At 37.9% G+C, this 20150-nt stretch overlaps 1 protein-coding gene and 1 non-coding gene across 2 annotated transcripts in view; one reads left to right on the forward strand and one right to left on the reverse strand.

Annotated features, from left to right (window-relative positions):
• Positions 1 to 20150, forward strand: part of Adgrb3 (adhesion G protein-coupled receptor B3) — a 709539-nt gene that overhangs the window by 452551 nt on the left and 236838 nt on the right. The window lies entirely within an intron of this gene.
• Positions 4184 to 4280, reverse strand: LOC126497028 (small nucleolar RNA SNORD22). The gene has a single exon (XR_007590512.1). It is a non-coding gene; the product is annotated as a small nucleolar RNA SNORD22 (small nucleolar RNA).

Genomic DNA, 20150 nt, shown 5'->3' on the forward strand with positions numbered 1-20150 from the left:
TGGCTAGCTTATGCCCAAAATAACAACACACAAACTGTATTCATTTAAGAACTGCTTGGCCCATGAACTCTAGCCCTTACAGGCTAATTCTCGCACCTGGACTAGCCCGTTTCTAGTAATGTGTGTAAGCACCCCAAGGTGCGCTTACCGGGAAGATTCTAGCCTCCGTCCATCCTGGGTTTGAGCTTCATGCGTCTGCCTCAGAGAGCAGAGCTATTGTGTCTATCCGGCAGAGCTGAGCATGGCGTCTCTGCTCCAGAGAGCAGAGCTGTCGGGTCTCTCCGGGAGCAGAGCAGAGTCTGACCTCACTTCCTCTTCCGCCCAGATCCTATTCTGTTTATTCCACCCACTTATGTTCTAAGCTATGAGGCCAAGCAGTTGGTTTATTATAATTAACCAATTACCTTCCTCCATCATACCCAAGGAAGTCATCACCGAGAAGGTGACATTGAATGTGGACTTAATGGAAGGGAGTGAAGCAGGTAGATGATACAGGAAGGGAGTTCCTTCAAGATGACTTTACTATAGAGATGTGGAGTTGGAACTGCAGGGTAGCCTTTGTGCCAATACAGTGGCATTATCGAACTGAAGAGACGAGAATGCTAAGATGCAGGGTAGATAACCTCTTGCAGGCCATTGTAGATTTTTGATGAATAAACAGGACCCAGTAGACAAAGCTTACACAGCATGGATCTGCTGCAAAGACCCCTTCCTTTCACATAGGCACTTGATTGTCAACTACCTTATGATGAACTTCAAGGGTGAATGTCATCTCCACCATAAATTCTGTGACATCATTGGTACCAGTCACACAGATTACATGAGACTTGGGACTTTGATGTAGCATCATAAATAGCCATTTAATTTTCTTTAATGTTTGATATTTCACATTATTTTTACTTTTTTCTCGGAGAATTTACCAAGTGAGTGTCTTTTTTCTTTTTTCCAGAAGTTGTCACATAAAGTAAGAATTCTGACCTGTCTTCTTCTCAGTGACCATTCCTCCTATTATTGATTTTATCATTTCAGAAAAGCTTACTATAGCTACATGCTAATGTTCCATAAAAGATTCTGATGTTCTTTTTGTGTTTCCATGTCATTAACATTTCCTTTTATAATTCCACATAGTAGGCCTTAACTATATTATAGAGGACAAAAGCTAAGGTGTATGTCCAACCTTGAGCTGATTCTTTCCTTTCTGCACATCTGTTATTTTTCCTCTAAACAAGTTATAACAACAACAATACCTACAGTGTAGGAATATTATAGAGTAGGATTATGACTGATTACTATTTGCAACTTACTTTGAGAAGTCTTGAGTGTTACAAGAATGTTCATTTCATTCAATGTTCAAAGATTTTTTTTTCAATATTAGCACCACCTTTACTATATTGCAGCCTTATTTTCATGATGAGATGCTTTCATATCTTCTGAGAGGAAAAATACTTCTTTTTTTCTTAAATTAATTATTTCTCTTCTCTTTTGAGCCTGCCATTCCATTTCCATTTCCTGGAATTATTTTTATTTTTGTCATAAATTTTCTTCAAGAGCTTAGAGATGCTTGCTTGAATCAGAAGAAATTAATAGGAAAGAATGTGAGTTCATAGTATCTACACAGCCGGCAAGAAGAATACTGTGTGTGTGGTACACATCTTTTTCTCATCCATAACATCTTCTGTGGCAAGCTGCTATCTGCAGTTCTATTGCACCTGGGAGACAGCCTTTCTCCTGCAATTCGTGCTCAAGGAACATCCAAGCAGGTCAAACTAATGCTGGCCAAATGAGCTTCTTAGACAATATCACTTTCTCTACCTGTATCGTACATCTACAACATTTTTGGCAATCTAGACTTTCAATAGAGTCATCTCGAAACAGATCAGAACCTTTCTTTGGGGGATTTCTAAGCTTTAATAAAACCATTTTGTTTGCATCTCCTAATGTCTGAATGTATGTGTCCCTACACCCTTAATTCATATGTTAGAATCCTAACACCCAAGTGACACTTCTAGGAGTTAGTGATACCTTTAGGAGGGAATGAATTATTGCCCTTGAGAGGTCGGTGCCTTTGTATAAGATATCTTGGAGAATACCAATGCTCTTTACACAGTCTGAAGTTATAGCTAGAAGATACTATTTACAAATTGTCCACCAGATATTTTAGTACTTCATCTTGTATTTCATTAGCCTCCAGCTTTACATGAAAGAAATTTCTGTTGTCATTAAGCCACTAGACTATTGTTTTGTTGCGTCAATGCAAACAGTCTAAGACAGTAAGCTAAAGAGGATCAAGTACCCGACTGGCCCAACAATTTAATTTCTTTAACTACTCTGTGATTTTTCTAGTGCTTCTTAAAAACAATACTTCTTACCTCTGAAGGCACGTTGATCTGCTCTGATTTCTGTTTTAGTCTATTTCCATCTATATCTGCTTCTCAAGAGCTACTGCTTGGCTCTTAAGGCCTGTTTTTAAGAACTGTTTTATAACATTTTGGTGAATTACAGAAAGCAGACAGAGGAATGAAAAGTTTGTATCTGCCAGCCATTTGGGACATAGTTGAGTTCATGACTCTTATTTGTGTCTCCTGTGTTTTGGCTCTGGTTAGTCATTCAGAATATGAACTACATATGTCTGTTGTCTAAAATAAGAGTTTCTAACACAGGCAAGTGCATAATATCAGAAAATTGCCTCAGTGTCTTACTCTAGGTTCTCCAGAAAGGCAAAAAAAAAAAAAGTGAGAAATTCACAGAGATAAAGATATGGTAAATAGATGATAGGTGTGTATGTAGACACCAGACACATTCATACATGACATATAGGTAGATGATAGAGAGACAGAGAGATACATACATACACACATAGAGATACTATATGCATGTACATGTAAAAAAGGATTTATTTGAGCAAAAAAGCTTACAGAATTATGGAAGCTGAGCATTCCCATGAAAATTAAAAAAAACATAATAGTTGTTTTTAAAAAAAAATGTCTAAGTCTGAAGGCCTTACAGTTATCTAAGGTGATAGTAAAATCTCTGATACCACATGCCCGAGAACCTAGGAGGCCTCTAGAATAAGGTCCAGATTCCAAATTTGAGAGTATAGATTTCTCATGTTCAAGATCAGTCAAAGATGATCAGTTACATTCTAAAGTGGAAGGAGGAAGACTTCACATTTACTCTGCACTTGCATTATTTATCCCTGCCTTTATTGGATGGTACTCACCCAAATCAGATGATGCTGTATCATCTTTGTTCATCCAACTGACTCAAATGGCAGGGGCAGGAAACTCTGACACACATTTCCACAAATGATGCTCACTGCCAGTTCCCTGCAGAATCCTCTAATCCAATCAGGTTAAAGCATAAACCATCATACTCCTCTTCCTTTACAGCTTCTCCCTTTTGACTCTAAACTTAAGATGCTGAATTACTGCAGTTGGGACCGCCACACTTGAAAGAAGAGGGCCACATTCTCAAATGTAGCCATTGTTAGTCAATAAATGAATGAGTTAATACTGTTAATTAGAACTTCTCCCATAAGCCAAGCTTTCTTCTTTAGTTAAACATGAGACAGAATTGCTTTGCTTGTATTTGGTGCTAGGGATTTAAAATTGGAAGGGAAAGAAACAGGTAGAGGGTTTAGTGAAAAGAGGAAATGACTGAGAACAACAGGTAAGAAAAAATGTGAGAAAAATTAAATTTTCATTACTACTCATGGGGATAGATTGTGGGTATGTTTCTTTGTCACCTCTCAATATTTCAATTTACAAATTGAAGCACTGTCTTGAATTTGCCTAAATGCAGGTCATCTTAATGCCTACAACAACATAAAATAATCATATGGATGAAGGAGCAATAAAAATGAATGGAAAATGGCTAAAAATCACCCTTCCCTTTGCAGAAGGCCATAGGGACATACAGCAGATGACAAGTAGTATTCAGCAAGCCAAGCTACCAGATGAGCGATTCCTCTTGGGGAGCCCCACCTGGTAAAATCCATGGGGTTACTAGCTGTAGAAATCAGCTGCTCCTGACTATAATTTCTCTCATGAACCACTTCATTTCTTCCCTAAGAATAGCTTTGGGTGCATTCCCACTGTTTGTGTGTTTAGCTCAAGAAAATATTCCGTCTACTGGGCATGCATACAGCTGTGACTATAAATTGAACTGCTTTAAGGAATGTCTTAGTCAATTGTAAAGGGAAAGAATATGGGAGGGGCTCACCTTTTCAGGCTCTGGTGCTAGGACAGGAAGTAAGATGTGTGAAAGTTTCTTCATGGGAAAAGAAGGAGACATTTTTTAATAGAAGAGAAATAATGGTAATACTTGAATATGAACATGTATTTATTTAGGGGGCACAATGGCTTTCCATCTGAAATTGGTTGGGAAACAGTAGGTCTCCAGTAGATCTATAAGGTAGAACAGAATATGGTTTTTACACTAAAAATAAGTATTAAATGAAACTGAGGCCGTATTAAATAAGAGTAAGAGTAAATAATAAAAGAAATATATGAGCTGGGCAGTGGTGGCGCATGCCTTTAATCCGAGCACTCGGGAGGCAGAGGCAAGTGGATCTCTGTGAGTTCAAGGCCAACCTGGTCTACAAGAGCTAGTTCCAGGACAGGCTCCAAAGCTACAGAGAAAGCCTGTCTCGAAAAACCGAAAAACAAAAACAACAACAACAAAAACCAACAAAATATATGAGGACTTTCATATCAAACCAGAGCTTTGTATTTAATGCATAATTTTTGAGCCATTAATACTATATTAGCATGTTACATGAAGACACTTTACAGATGCTTTCTAATAAAGTGTTTTATTGATAATTATCTAAATAGTAATTTCTTTCGATTCTAAGAGATAATCTATTCAAGTGTGTCTCCATCTTGAATTAAATATATGGACTTTCTGCTCACTCACAAATATCTCTACAACTTCTAACACCTAGATAGATATATTCACACAGACTAGTTAAATATCACTCACAATTAATCTCAGCCATCAAATCCATAGGTGTAAAAACTGAAAAAGAGAGCTGGGATGTACCTCAGTGGGAGAGCACATGCTTAGCAGGCACAAGGCAAAGAAAATAACCAAACACTCACCATCATCACCCATAACAAAAAACATTTAGAAAATTTTCATTATCATTATGAGCCACCAAGTTCATCTTATTTATTATCACACTCATTTAATCTTCAAAATCAGGATATGGGCTGTTACCTATGGATTCATTTCATATAGGATGTGCTTACATTAATAGTTTCTTCACAGGAACATACTTGAAACAAATCAAATTTCACTTTTTTTTTTTTTACTTTTTTGAGACAGGGTCTCTCTAACTCTGGGTGGCCTAAAAGTTATTATGTAGTCTAGGCTGGCCTCAAACTCATAGAAATCTGTCTGCCTCCCTCGTACTGGAATTGATGATGGGTATCATGATGAGCACCCCACAAAACTTTTCACTCCTGCCTTTATGTTTGTGTGTTATTGAAGGTGGTTGTCTTGGTTACATTTCTTCTACTGGTGTGAAGAGACACCATAACCAAGTCAGTTTATAAAGGGAAAATATTTAATTGGGGTTTGCTTACAGTTTCAAAGGGTTAGTCTGTGATCACATGGCAGGAAGCATGGTAGCAAGCTGGTACGACACTGGACCAGTATCTGAGAGCTTACACGTTGGAGGTAGAGAGAATGAGACAGTCCTGGTGTGGGAGTTTGAAACTGTAAAGGCCACACTGATGACACATCTCCTCCAACAAGGCTCAACCTTGTAAACCTTCTAGCCCTTACACTCAAATAGTTCTACCAACAAGGGAGCAAGTGTTTAAACACATGAGCCAATGGGGCTATTTGTATTCAAACCACTAAAGTGGTTTTATTTTAATTTTTGCTATTTCTAATTTTGCATCTCTGTGACTGCCAGTGAGAACAGTGGAGTTGGGTACCCAGGAGCTACACCTGTGGTGGTTGTAAGCTGCCTGACCTGAGTGTCTGGAGAGAAACTTGGGTACTCTGAAAGAGCAGTATCTTCCTTTAACATGGTGCCATCTCTTTACCCCTAAAGATGGTATGCTTAAACTGCAATCCCAAACCTGGATTCTTTAGTCGTCTGTTATATGAAAAACGAAGTGCCCTGTACTCTATGCAAATAGCCCTTTGGTTCAGTTTCCCATTTGTCTCTGTCGTGGCAGTGTCTGAGCTGTGTCCTGTCTTTTTATGTCTGCGTTTGATCTCTGACTCCTGTTAAATCTAATCATTGTATGCAGGGCAATCTGACCCATATGCTATACAAATTGCTTTTGAGATATGAAGCCTCAAGATCAGATAATGTCGAAATCTGCCACAACAGTTTCTCTGTGCTCTCTGTTCCACAAAGTGTAATTACCTCTTTTATAATTATATAAGGTCTCAATGACTATGTTGCTTTTAAAACATTATGAAAGAAAAAAATGCTTTTTAAATTTTAGGTGGATGATGCTTTTAATTTTAGAAATTAAATACTGATATCCACTACTCAATGGTCACTATCTGCCAAAAGTGTGTGTGTGTGTGTGTGTGTGTGTGTTATCTAAAGAAAATGACTGGTGACCCCATTCTTTCACTTATTTATGGGTAGTAGTTTTACACTACTGAACACAAGTAGAATCTGCCATTCTGTCAAGCTTCTCCAGCTATCTGAAAATAATTCAATTAGGGAAACTGACCCTTTATTTAGCTAGTGAATGAGGGTATGGTAGTGTGGTTATTTCCCTAGATTTAAAACTGCAAATTCAGCTTCTAGTACAGTTTCTGTTCATAATTGAGAGGCCAGGGAGATACTACTTGGTCTTTCTATGTCTTACTTTTCTCTGTTATAAAATAAATATGTACTATTATTCATCCACTGTATGTAGAAATAAATGTACAAAAAGAAAAGCACTACTGGGTCATAGCATTATAAACTCGTAGCCTTTTCCTCTTTTTTGGTAACTAGAGGAATGTTCTTTTATTCTAAAATAGGAAAAACCTTCATTTACTTGCGGTGGGAGCTCCTTCAACTCCTTCAGCCAATAGTTTTTAAGATACCAGCCCATTCGGGTGTGGTCTCTTAAAAAACAGGTTTTAAAGCAAAAGAGACCACGCCCAAATCTTTTAAAGCAAAAGAGACCAAGCATTTACTTACGATCCCCCAGTGTGTGTGTGTGTGTGTGTGTGTGTGTGAGTGTGTGGGTGTGTGGGTGTGTAAACATGTGGCTGGCTGTTGGTGCACTTGCCTTAGAGTACATGTATGAAGAACAGAAGTTGATGTCTGGTATTTCCCTCTATTGCCTTCACATTAGTTTCAGAGACAGGGCTGGTGAGCTGGCTCTGTGGGTAAAGCATTGCCCAGCAAGCCTGATGACCTGAGTTGAATCCCTGGAACACACAAAAAATAGGTAGGACAGAACTAATTATATGAAGTTGTGTTCCAATTGAAAAATTATGTGTTGTAGCATGTGTGAAACAAACCACACAGGTAAAACACACATGCACACATACACACATGCACATGCACACACACACATACATGCACACACACACACACACACACACACACACTTAAGAATAAAAATGTTTGAAGGGGCATATGGTCTCTCACTGCTCCTGAAACTCACAGTGTCATCGAGACTGGCCTATAGGTCCCCTGGATCACCTTACATCTGCAGCACTATGGTGACAGGCTTACAGTACAGTGTCAAGGCTTGAGACTGGCCTATAGGTCACCAAACCATCTTGTATCTGCCTAAACTAAACCTGGTAGCAGGCTTACAGCATTGTGCCAAGGCTTCACTTGGGTACTAGAGATCCAGGCTGGGCTCTCCATGATTACTGAACTGCCATCTTCTTTGTATTTTTTTTCTAAAGATTTTTGATATTAAGGACACCATGATATCAAGACAAGAACCAGCTTTCCAATCTGTAAGCCTTAAAATATGTGTCAGCTGCCTGCTATGGTGGCCTGAGTGTTAATATGAAGTAAACCCGCAGATTAGACCTCCTGGTGTGGCATCTGGACACAGATGCCTTGAAAATTCTCCTTTAGCCCCATGTTGGAGATCTTCCAGGATAAGAAAGATAGGGCCTGAACTTTAAAGAGTCGGCATCAGATTCCATGCAAACAATTTATCTGTTTTAATAACAGCCCCAGTTACACTCTTGAAAGTAAGAAACTGAATTCACTCTGTGTGTGGTCTATACAAAGTTAAAATGACTGGATTCTTCTCTTACTTAAGACTTTTTTTTTTTTTTTGTCTTTTCTAAGACGGGCTCTCAATAGGCAACGCAGATTAGTCTTCGGTTTGCTAGTGTGTAGCCCAAACTGGCCTTGATTCGTCATTTTCCCCTTCAACTTACCAAATGTTGGGATTCATCTCCCAAATGTTGGCTTTACAGGAACACCTCACCATGCTGAACAACATACTCCTAATGGTCACTGCCACCTCGCTGTTTATTAAAAAGATGATCTAAGAGCCGTCACTTTATATGAAAGTCAAACATATTTCTGGATTTTAACCACATTGATTTTACTTTGAAAATTTCATACCCAAAGCCAATATGACAAAAATCTAAAGCTTAAGTCATTTATTAAAATTTAAGGCAAAAGTTTAATACAAAAGGTCACTGAACAAATGTGGTGGATCATGATTTAAAGATAATTACTCCTTAAGAATAATTCAGATAATTTAAAATGTTTCTTTTCTGATTTTGATATATGGTGATATAAGAACAGTTTATTCCTAGTTCTGTGTTCTGCCTTTGGTAAATCATACAGATATACACCAGCTAACACTGCAAAGTGAAAAAAACTTCAGAAATCATTGATCCCAGGCTTGAAGCCAAGCAATCTATTTTTAGTACTCTCTCAGCAAAGAATACAATAAACATGTAAATGGAATGGTGCTACTTTGGCCTAAGATCATTTTTTAAAGTATAAATTTGGCATTGTTTAAATTGGCTTTCAGACTGTCTTCAGACAACTTGGATACTTTAGGGGGGCTCCTCATATCCTCGATTCGCGTTAATTCTAATACCCACATTTCTCGAAGCTCTACAATACCTGTCTTTGATTAAAATCTAAGGATCGACTTAATATATGTTCCATGCCAGGCTGCTGAATTAGCACTCTGTCAATTGGGTCTCGCTATGCCTTCTTGCAACTGATAACCAGTTGTTTTCAGGTTGTGAATCTTGTCTTCCAGGCTCTGCTTAGAGTAGGTGATTCAACTTCCTGGAACACCACTAGACTACAAATTACTTATGAATCCAGAGGTGTGTTTTCTGTCTTCTGTGTTCACCATCAGAACTTCACTGGGTAGGCATGCAATGGTGTCTGTTTCATAAGTGAGTGAAGCTGAAAGGAGAAAGAAAAGTTGCTTGACTAGAGCTATATTATAACAAAATTTTGAACCAGGGAAGCTCTTGAAATATGTCTCCTGCTGTGTACTTGCTTGAGGGGGGCAGGGATTCAGCATATGCATCATGAATCAAACATGTTTCCATGGAAACTGATGGTACTTCTTAAAACAGTAGGTAATGTATGTGAGATTAAAACAGAGAAGAGAAAGAGTTTAATAAGGAAGTTGGGAGGTAGCATCAGAAAGAGACAAAGGATTAACAAATGACACAGGAAAACAAATAGCCCAGGTGATGGCATTGCTGGTCAATAAAGGAGTTAAAAAGAACTTGAGACAGAGCCCCAGGTGCAAAGGGGATTAAATAGAAATATCCTTCGAAGCTCTATTGATGAACTGTGGATAGTATGACACATTGAAAATAGAAAATTTCTAAATTTCTTTCTTTAAAAGGTTCCATGCCACAGGTAGCTGCTAATGTCCCAGGCTGGATTTGCTAATCTCCTAGCTTCTCAATGGTAGCCTCAGCTCATATCCAACACCCAGGAAGTCACTTCACTGGGCTTCAACTGCTGGTGTTGCCACTGGTCAGTGAGTCCTTCTGTTGTACAAAACAGAAAGAGAAGCCTGCTCCTCCAGGCCTTATCTTTGGTGCAGAACACCCCCAGCCCTCTCCTAGAGCAACTTTCTTAACTTTTCTGGGCCATTTTCTGTCAGATCTTGTAGCATCTGGTTCATTGCGAAGCGAACAGAATTCCCTTGCTTTAGTTCATAAGCAGCAGGGATGTAAAAACTTGGATGCCTAAGATTGCAATCATAGATTCGGTGACTGGTGAGAACCTGCTGCAAGCATTTACCCCTGACTTGGCATGGGAAAAAGGAGGACAAGTTTGTGGGCAACCTTTATAAAGGCACTAATCACACTCCAGAGGTCACTGTCACACATTATTCTCTGCAGAAATTCCACCTCCTGAATGAGCACATTATATGTTAGAATTTCTACATGGGATATTTTGGAGATACAGCTATGCAGACCATAGAATCTTTTTCTCTTAGCAGGTCATCTTCTCTAGCTCACTGTGCCTAATTGCAGGCCACTCCTTTCCACATGAGATTTGGGTGACCACATACTTGACATAATTATTTCTTCTGAAAGTGAGAGGTTACTCTTCTGAATTAAGTAGACCTGGGCACCCCACCCCCACACATGTGTACAGATAGACAGGCACCTCCCACACACATATACATGCATGCGTGCACACGCGCGCGTGCGCGCGCACACACACACACACCCTTACTACTCTGCCAGGACTGTCTCCTTCTTTTAGATTTGCTGTTTTCTTTCCCTTGCTCTGATTCTGGGGATTGAATTTTGAGCCTTTTTTGTGCATGTTAAGCAAGGTGTTGTAGTATTGAGATTTAACACTTTCTTTATTGGTGGCTGCTTTTAGGCCAACAATGGTCTGGAGTTTTGGCCCTCCGTTACTGAATTGCACTTTGGCCCTATTTAAATGTATGGATTTTTTATTTCCTTTCTGCACTTAGATGCACTTTTGATCTTAGATGATCTGTGTACTGTTTTTAGTTTTAACCTTAATTAGTTTATTTATTTCAAATTGTAAATGTAACAAAGTCTACTGTAAACCAGTATTCTCACCCTTTCCTGCACACTTGTTAGATGTCCTCCTGTCCTCTTCATTTTCCCACTACTATTTTCTATCTACTTTTTATAACACTAATTTAATTTTTAATCCTTACTTTTGTTTTTAAATGTTATATATATGAACATTATTAATATATTCTCATTTGCTCATTTTTCTTTTCATATTTCATTCCTGCCTATAATTCAATTTTCTATTGCTTGAGATCCATTTTTACTCATTCCTTTTCGTAGAAAATCCTACAAGAAGCTTCTCCTAGTTTTTCTCCAAATACATTTTTATTCAGTGTTCACTATTGAATGTTGTAGGACGTAGGACTTTGTGTTAGAGCTCTCCAATTTTTGATGGCATTTTTAATGAAAATAAAATCTCCAGATGAAAATTAGGCAACATTAAAAGAGAATGATGTTTGAAAAGAAGCCATGAATCTCAAATGTTGGAAGAAAGCCATTAATTATTTTGAAATTAAAGTCTAATATAAATTCACTTGAAATTAGGAAAAAGGAGTGTTTAACTCAATACCTTTCAGCATAAGATATTTAATTAGAAATCATGGAATTATTATAGAGGTCAAATAGTAGACCACTGAAAGCTAATATTGAAAATCACCTTTAATTAAAATTGGAGGGTGATATGACAGTGAATACTCTCATTATGTGTAGAACCAAAGAGAAGAAAGTGTTTTTAAGTTTGGACACGAGTCTAGCATAATAGTCTAAATAATAATAACTATTATTATTTCTAGAATTAAATGCATGACATTGCTTTAAATTGGAAAGCTCACAGTTTTAGAGTACGAATGTCCAAGATTGGAATTGTTTCCAGGAGTTTTGGCTAAGGTCAAGTAAAAGCCCTAAATTGGGCATCCTTTTCCCAATTAGTCTCTATAAGGGTCTCATAGTGGTGTTAGGCATTTGTAGACGAGGTCCATAGGGATTCAGGAATTCAGAAGTGTGCTCAGCATGTACTCTTTCTACAGTAGTTCCCTCACAGAACCCAACCATGTCCTTTCAGAGCTACATCAGCCTTTTCTGTGGGCAACAACTCTAAGGCACTAACCACCTTCCTTGAGACTGCACCTCTGCATGGGTCTGCCACCTCAGCCAGAACACTGGGGATTAACCTTCAGCACATGACACTTGGATGAACACAGACCCTTTGCCAACCATAGCCAAGTCTCTGGATCTAAGTCCAGTGTCCATGCACCTGATCACGGAGTCAGCACAGGGATTTAAATGGACTATATGAAAATTGTTACTCTTAAGTATACATTAAACTTTTGCCATGCTACAGACTACTATATTCCTATAGTTTATTCTATCCCCGTGTATGCTTTCTACCACTAACTCAACATCCCTTCCCTGGGGCCTCAAGTTGTTCCGCCTTTTCCTGACACATCTTCTTCACCACTGACGCTTCTGCGAATTTTAGAACCCAGTTTCCACTGGACATTACACACTCATTGTTGTATCAATTGCTGTGAGATGTATTATTTTGCCACTTGTACTATGAGAACATGCCTAGCATTTTTTTTAATTTATTTTTAACCACAAGGAACTTCACTTGTTATTTCACACAACACAGATGACCCTCAGTGTGTAATAAAAGCTAAGCAGTTTGGAAAGCGGGGATAAGGCAAGGGTAATTTCTGTCCTAACTTAGTGAGATCATCTGTGAGGGGACACACATGCAGATCCAAAATAGTTTGGAATCGATTTTAAAATAATATGTAAATGTACAGACAAAAGAATAGTCCACGCTGGCTAGTTAGGCTTCAAAGGAATTTGAAGAGCAACATCTCTATAAACTACAGGATCCAGAGAAGGGTGACTAGGTTTTAGTAAACATTTTTTCTAAGATTAAATGTTGCTTTGCAAAAACCCTGTGTATAGTGTCATTTTTCTTCTCTTCTGAAGATTGTGTGTTCACATAGATATTAAAACAATAGAAAGCTTTCTATAATAATAATAAAAATAATAATTATTATAATATAAAATTCCAAATAAGTAATGTCTTTGATTGTGTTAAGAAATGATTCTTATAGACCATTTTAAACTTTTTATTTTCTGTTTTCATCTGGAAGTAGCCTAACATATGTAAATACTAATAGGCAAAAAAGATCGTGATCATACTTGATTGGCTAAGCTCTTGATTGTGTTTTTAGATTTTTAACTGGTGACATTGATACCAAATAAGTTTCATGAAAATACAGTCTGTAGGCTAGTTCTAAAAAATAAATTGTAGTTATCTTTTTAAAAGCTTCTTTTAATTTAACCAATGCATTGTCATTTTAATCAAAAAAGGCTTTTCATAAATTAATTTATGTGTATTAATTTGTAAATACAGACAAAATGACATTATATTTTTCATACCTTTTTTAAAATTTTCTTGTCTTGGCTCAAAGAACTTGGCACATTAAAGTATATTAATTACTAGGAATTTGAAGTTTCTTGTGACTAAATGATGACAAAGCACAATTTCAACTCTAACTTAAAAAATTCAGAAATATACATTTTTTGCATCATGGTTATTCTTATAGTTTGTATAATAATGGCCCGACAGGTTCATATATTAGAATGCCTAGTCATAAGGGAGTGACATTATACGAGAAGGAGTAGGAAGTGTAGCCTTGTTGGAGGAAGTGTGTCACAGTGGGTGAGCTTTGAGGTTTCAAAGCCCATGCTAGACACAGTTCACTCTCTTCCTGTATTCTGTGGATAGGATATAGCTCTCAGGATGTTTCTTCAGTGAAAAGGGGGAGTGGGGGACGTGGGGAGCGGCATGCTTCCTGCTGTGGTGATAATGAACTAAACCTCTGAAATCCTAAGCAAACTCTCAGTTAAATGCTTCTTTTTTAATAGTTGCCTTCATGATATTGTCTCTTCATATCAAATAAACAATAACTAAGTTTAAATTACCGAAAAGTCTGTTTGAGGGTAAAAGTTCCATAATAGACAAAAAAAGGGACTATGGAGGCATTTAGGTCAATAGAAAAAGTGCCAAATGTTAAATCTAGAAACGTCATAATAGGTTAGACTTTTGCAATAAATAGGAAGAAAAACAGAAAGTTTTCCTTCTACAAGATATCCCATGTGTGGATGAATGAAATGCAAGGAAATACACTGAAGCACAACTTTGATTTTGTCATCAGTGAAGAAAAAAGACAATGACAGTGACTGAAAAATGAGTAATACATGGTGTCACTTTCCTAATATGTTCTTTAGTAAGGGTTTTAGAAATATTATGAATATGTTCAATTATGAATATTAAATATGCACAGATATATGTGTGTCAACATTGAGTTCAAAACATAGCTCCTCTCTCAGTTGTCTTTTTGTATATAAAATAACACCTTTTTCCAACAGAAAATATTTTTATTCTCACCATTTATCTTTGTTAGGATTTTCTATTTCTGTGAAGAGAAACCATGACCATGGCCACTCTTATAGAGGAAACCATTTAATTGGGGCTGGCTTACAGTTTCAGAGGATTAGTCGATTACAATCATGGCGGGAAGCATGGCAGCATCTAGGCATACATGGTGCTAGAGAAGGAGCTGAGAATTAGGTCCACAGAAAGAGACTGTGTGCCTCTAGACCTACCTTGAGCTTCTGATACCCCCAAAGCCCACCCCCAGTGATGCACTTCCTACAATAAAGCCATACCTACTCTAACAAGGCCACACCTCCTTTGAGCCAATGGGACTACTTTTATTCAAACCACCAGATCATCTGACTAATGTAACAATGCTTCATTTTTCTCTTTTCTTCTGTCTTATTGTAAGTTCTCTTTATGCCTTGAATGAGAAAGCAAAGCTGATGGATAGATGTAGTCACTTCAAACTGCATTCTGCATTTGGTGTGGCTTCTTAATCATTTCCCCTTTTCTTTACACAGACTTATTTTGCTTTCAAGCTGCATTTTTTTCCCTTTTCCAGTAAGTTATATTTTTCATACATGTTCAACAACTTCCTTCCTTTGTTATTGGTTCACCATGTGACATGACCTGCCAAGGATGTGTTTCCTGTGGTTGGTTAGGTATTAAGGTTGACTGCTTTATTCTGTAATAGATTAAAAGCAAGCACACATACAAATCAGTCTTAGTAGCTTTAAGTCATTTCTGAAACTACGATACTGAGTATATTAATAACAAATGGCAATATCTATTAAAAATAACCTCAGTATAAACTGATTCAAATGAAATGAGTATCTTTCTCTTTCTTTAAAAATAGAGCCGGTAGGTAAGAGGCTGATAGGATAATATGCCTCCAGATTGCATTGAGCATCCAGGCTGATGGACACATTGGCAATATTACTGACAGCACTCCAGCTTGCTTTCTGGTCAGATGCACTGAAGTAATAGAAAGTAAGACACCAAAGCAAATATGGAAGGTTAATTGGCATGGGCCCGGATGAGACAACCATTACTTCCATGTACTTATTATCAAAAGTGTCAAGTGACCATACTGCACTTCAAGGGAGACTCTGGAAAACTTCATCAACTTGGAGAAAAAATGCAGAATACCTTGCAATCTACCACACCTATTTTTCATAACAGCATAGACTCAAAACTAGGAAAAGTGGAGTAAGAAGTCATGCCCTCTACTCAAGTCCGTGGTGACCTAGGTCAAATCCTCCAGTATATCCATTTGTGCCAATTTCTAAGATTGTTTGGGAGCTCAGCATTGCTGTGTCATAGCTCTGACAGGTTACTGCCTTTATTCTTCACAGACGACTGGCAAACATATTCAGTGGCAGCCAATATTTAAGTATTCACCCAAAATTAGAGTGAGATTTAAAACAAACTTTAATAAGCTCTATTCAGTGGCAAGTTACTCAAGATTTTCATAAGTTCTCTCCTTGGAGGCGGAAGCTGGCTCACTGTCAGGTTTCTGGTGGTTAAAATGAGTTATCAGATACAATGAGTGCTTTTTTATTGGAGGTGCTATTTTTTTCTTCCCTGAATTTCAAATTAATGAGATTTATAATATAAAGTTTATAAAATGCTAAGTTTAACAAATTATAATAAGAAATAAGAATGTTTCATTGTAAAGCTGGCAGTGATACGGAAAGGGAGAACTATATGAAGAAACTCACATCATAATTCAAGTGACTAAGAAAAGCAAAGGTTACAAGAGGAAAAATATTAATGTGAGAAAATTGCTTTATACTCATCAGAAGACACTAGAGGGAAAGATTGCTCGACTCTAAAATTAACTAGTGTGTAGCTGGAGTCAGAAGCAGCAGATCTTATTCCCTAGTTTACCCAATTTCCAAGAGCTCCAATTTGAAGACACTCAGTACAAATCAAGTATAAGGCTGTAAAATAGACCTTTTCACCAGTCCTGTCATTCTTCAATATACCTGGTAGTTTTTTAATTAAAAATATTTTTCATACCATATATTCTGATCATCCATTTCCGCTCCACCAGCTCTTCCCAGCTCCTTGCCATTTCCCTGCCCACCTCAACTCCGTGTCCTTTCTTTCCCTCTGTGTTTAAAACACAAACTTCTAAAGCAAATGTGTAAGAGTCAATGAGGACTAACACAAAGACCCACAATTGAACAATGTGTAGAAAATGAGAGATTTTGGAGCACTCAGTCCTAAATGGATTGTCTTCATTGAACCTTCTCTTATGGGTTCAAGGACTCATGTGGAAGAGGAGGCGAAAAGATAGTAAGAGACAGAGGGCATGGATGACTCCAAACAGAGCCCTCTCAACCAGCAGGGCTACAAATGAATTCACAGACATGGTGATCACCATACATGAACAGTACAGGTTCAAGCCAGAAGGGATCAGCGCTGAGACAGGGAAAAGGCCACAGGCTCCAATCTCTAACCAAGAGGTTATCTGTAATTGGAACCATCTTGCAAAGGGAAAATGAGTTCTTTACCAGTGGACTCTCTCTGAGTACATTCACCACATACTTCGGGCTTTGCTCGTGCCCAGGAGTAAATGGCTAACAAAATGAATTCTGGAATATTTTTGTAGACATTTTCTCATATTGATTTGTTTGGGCATTTCTATGAATTATTGGTCTTTTGCTTGTATGTTTTGGTTTCCAATTTTGTGAAGTGTATGTATATTTGTGTGTGGGGGGGTATTTTTTGCCATGCCCAGTAACTTTTATGTTGGTCAGAATTTCTCATAACTCCCTTCTCTGCCTTTCACTCTATGGGATAATTGATTGCACATGGTGGTGCAGAACTTCCCTAAGTCAGGGCTACCTAAAGGGCTCCCTTTCAGCCTGTACCTGTGTGCTGACCCCTACTCCCTCATCACTCCCCACCATCAACACTCATCTGCCCTTGGGGTACTCCCGCAGAAAGAATCTGTAAACACCCAGACGGCAGTAAAGAAACGTAACCAGTTGATGTGAGTACTGCTCCATTAGCTCTGTCAGTAGGAAAGAATGCCTGCCAATGCAGGTAATTCAGTCATACTTCATTGGGGAACTAATTTATTGTGTGTATATCCTCATTGTTAGGACTGTATATCTTCTTGCTACGTCTGCATTGTATATGAAGAATTGGCTTTACTGTTAGATTGCCAATGAAGGAGAGTAATTTATGTATTATGTAGAAATGAGAAGAAAAAGAGATACTAATAGGTTCCTATTTGACTCTTAAATCTTATTGGCTTTTCTAAGTATTTTATGTTACTAAATTAGCCCTCTTTAAAAAGCCTTATGGATTTTTCAGCCCTTAGGTTTTTAAGTTACGTGAGTTGCAGAAACTTACCCACTTATAAGTAGGGGATGAGTTCAGAGCACAGATTTGAGATCATCTTATATAGAGCCGTTATTAGCTATATTATCAGCTATATAGAAATGAGGTGTCTCTACTTCAAGGTTATCTAATTGCTTAGCAGTGCGGCATAGACTAGAGGAGCCAGTTTTCTTGTGTGCATCACAAACTGCCCCCTGTAAAAGAAACCCAGTGATTCATCACATCTGCCATTGTACAACTCGCTCTCGTTCAAAACTTGCCCATTCAGCATCTTAGCATCTCAGGTGCAAGCATAGCAGCCTGGAAAATTTGGAAAGAATTGAAACTAAGTAACAGCATACTAATTGGTGTGCGAAAGCCTTAAATTTATTTGCTGAGACCAAGACCCTGATAATAAATAGGTCAGTTCCTAAGAACTATAGCTGGATTCTGCCTAAGTTAAGAGCATAGGAAAAAACAAACAGAAAATGCAGGCTTACTTGATCATGTCCTGGGTTAGGATATGTGCAAACTTGAACAAAGATACCCCATGAGAAATCACCCTTCAACAGACCTGGTGAGATATATCAAGGACATCACTGTTCATTTGTCTTGGTTGTCATGAGCAAGGGAAGTACCTAGCACAACTCATCTCAAGACCATTCAGTGTGTCTCTTGGGATTTTAGGAAGGTGCCTAATCATCATTTCACCATCACCGTGAAATGTCCTGGGCACAATCAACAACTCCCTTGTGGGCACTCTATCCTTCTTTTGAACAAAAGCATGCAAGTGTGGGCAGTTGGTCAGGCCTTGGATTGTCTTCTACAGATGTTTTGAGACCAAGTTACGAGCTTACATAGGGAAGAGAGCTCATGTTCTAACTTAATTAGCTTCAATCCTTAACAAAGTAAACTAATTGACCATAGTTGTCTTTTCCAAGAAGCCTTGCCTGTAGCAATCACATACAGCAGTAGAGAAAAGACTGGTGCCCTTGGATTATGCAAATCACAGAAGGCCATCATAGGCCACAGTCAATTTCTGAGGCCATTCTAAATTAACCTCCAAAGTGGGGGGGGGGGGGGATACGAGGACAGATCGATTTAACTACTTGAAATTTTCCTTGTGGAACATGCTCTGATTAATGACACTCAATAAATAGAATTCCTGCCGAAGTCAAGATCAAAGTATAGTGTTGGAAAATTTAATTTCTTTTAACATTTTGTTAATGATTGGTCTTCGTTCAATCACTGATGCCAAACCCATCAATACTGATATTATGTCTCCTTGAAGCTGAAATATCCCTGACAGGGTTGAGTTTATGAACCCTTAAATCAGTATGTAAAATGGAATTAGGATTCAGTTGCTAGTCAACCTGCTTCTTGCTAGCTGCTCATGCACAGTTTCCAACTGCTTCAGACTTTGGTTGTTTTCCTGGGGTGCTGCATTTAAGTCCTTGCAGCTTCGTAGAATTTCCTCATGTACTAGGCACTATGGGAAGTAGCTTTTGCTCCCCCTAAAAAGCTACAGAATTACCTGTGGCTTCTTCTTCATTGTGTTAGCTGCTTATGTAGACATATTCTGGACACCCTTAAGAAATAACACCCCCACCCCAGCACACACACCCTGACTCTTTCTTGCTTCCCAAACCATTTTCCTTAGTATTTACTGCCCAAACCCTGTGTGTATTTCTTATTCATCCTACTTATAAATTTTCTCTTGCTATTACAAAAGGTATGTGTGTATTTCTATGTTTATACAAATATCATCCCAGCCTACAAGAAGGAAAACCTGCGTCCTTCAATATGACCTTCAAAGTTCTTTATGCTCTGTCCTACATCATTTTCCTCTTCACTGTTTCATCCAAAACAGTACCTGTCATAAAGTCAGTGCTTATGAGATGTTTCTTTAGATACATGAAATTCATGTCTCTTTAACAGCCCTTTCTAGGGACTCTTCTCCACATATTTTTAATACTGTAAACAGTATGGCTATTATATTATTCTAAAATGTGCAACAACAGCTTATGATGTACTTTATTTTTGCTTTTTAAACAAAAATCTTTTGTGATAAGGAAAGGATAATCTTATTTATTTCGAGCTCAAAATCTGATTTTTATGTTGCTAAAATTCACGAGTTAGTCTATAATGATTCCCTCAAAACTGATGACTCTTGAGGAGCCATTGCTTCTTGTAGCTTCCACGGCATCCGTCGAGAAATCTTGAAAAGATAGTGGTTTAAATTCATGTCTCAAATGTAACGCTCCTTAATGCAAATCAAGTATGAATTTATTAGAAACCATTAGTGGGATAAATGTTCCCCTATTATGTAAATCTGCGCCTTTAATCTGAAATGTGGAAAGCGAATTGCTTGGTAGAATATCTAATCTGCAATTCTGTAATTAGGAGAGCA

This window comes from Alexandromys fortis, unplaced genomic scaffold (genome assembly GCF_014885135.2).
Source record: "Alexandromys fortis isolate MF-2015 unplaced genomic scaffold, M_Fortis_MF-2015_v1.1 scaffold_20, whole genome shotgun sequence".
NCBI classification, from domain to species: Eukaryota; Metazoa; Chordata; class Mammalia; order Rodentia; family Cricetidae; genus Alexandromys; species Alexandromys fortis.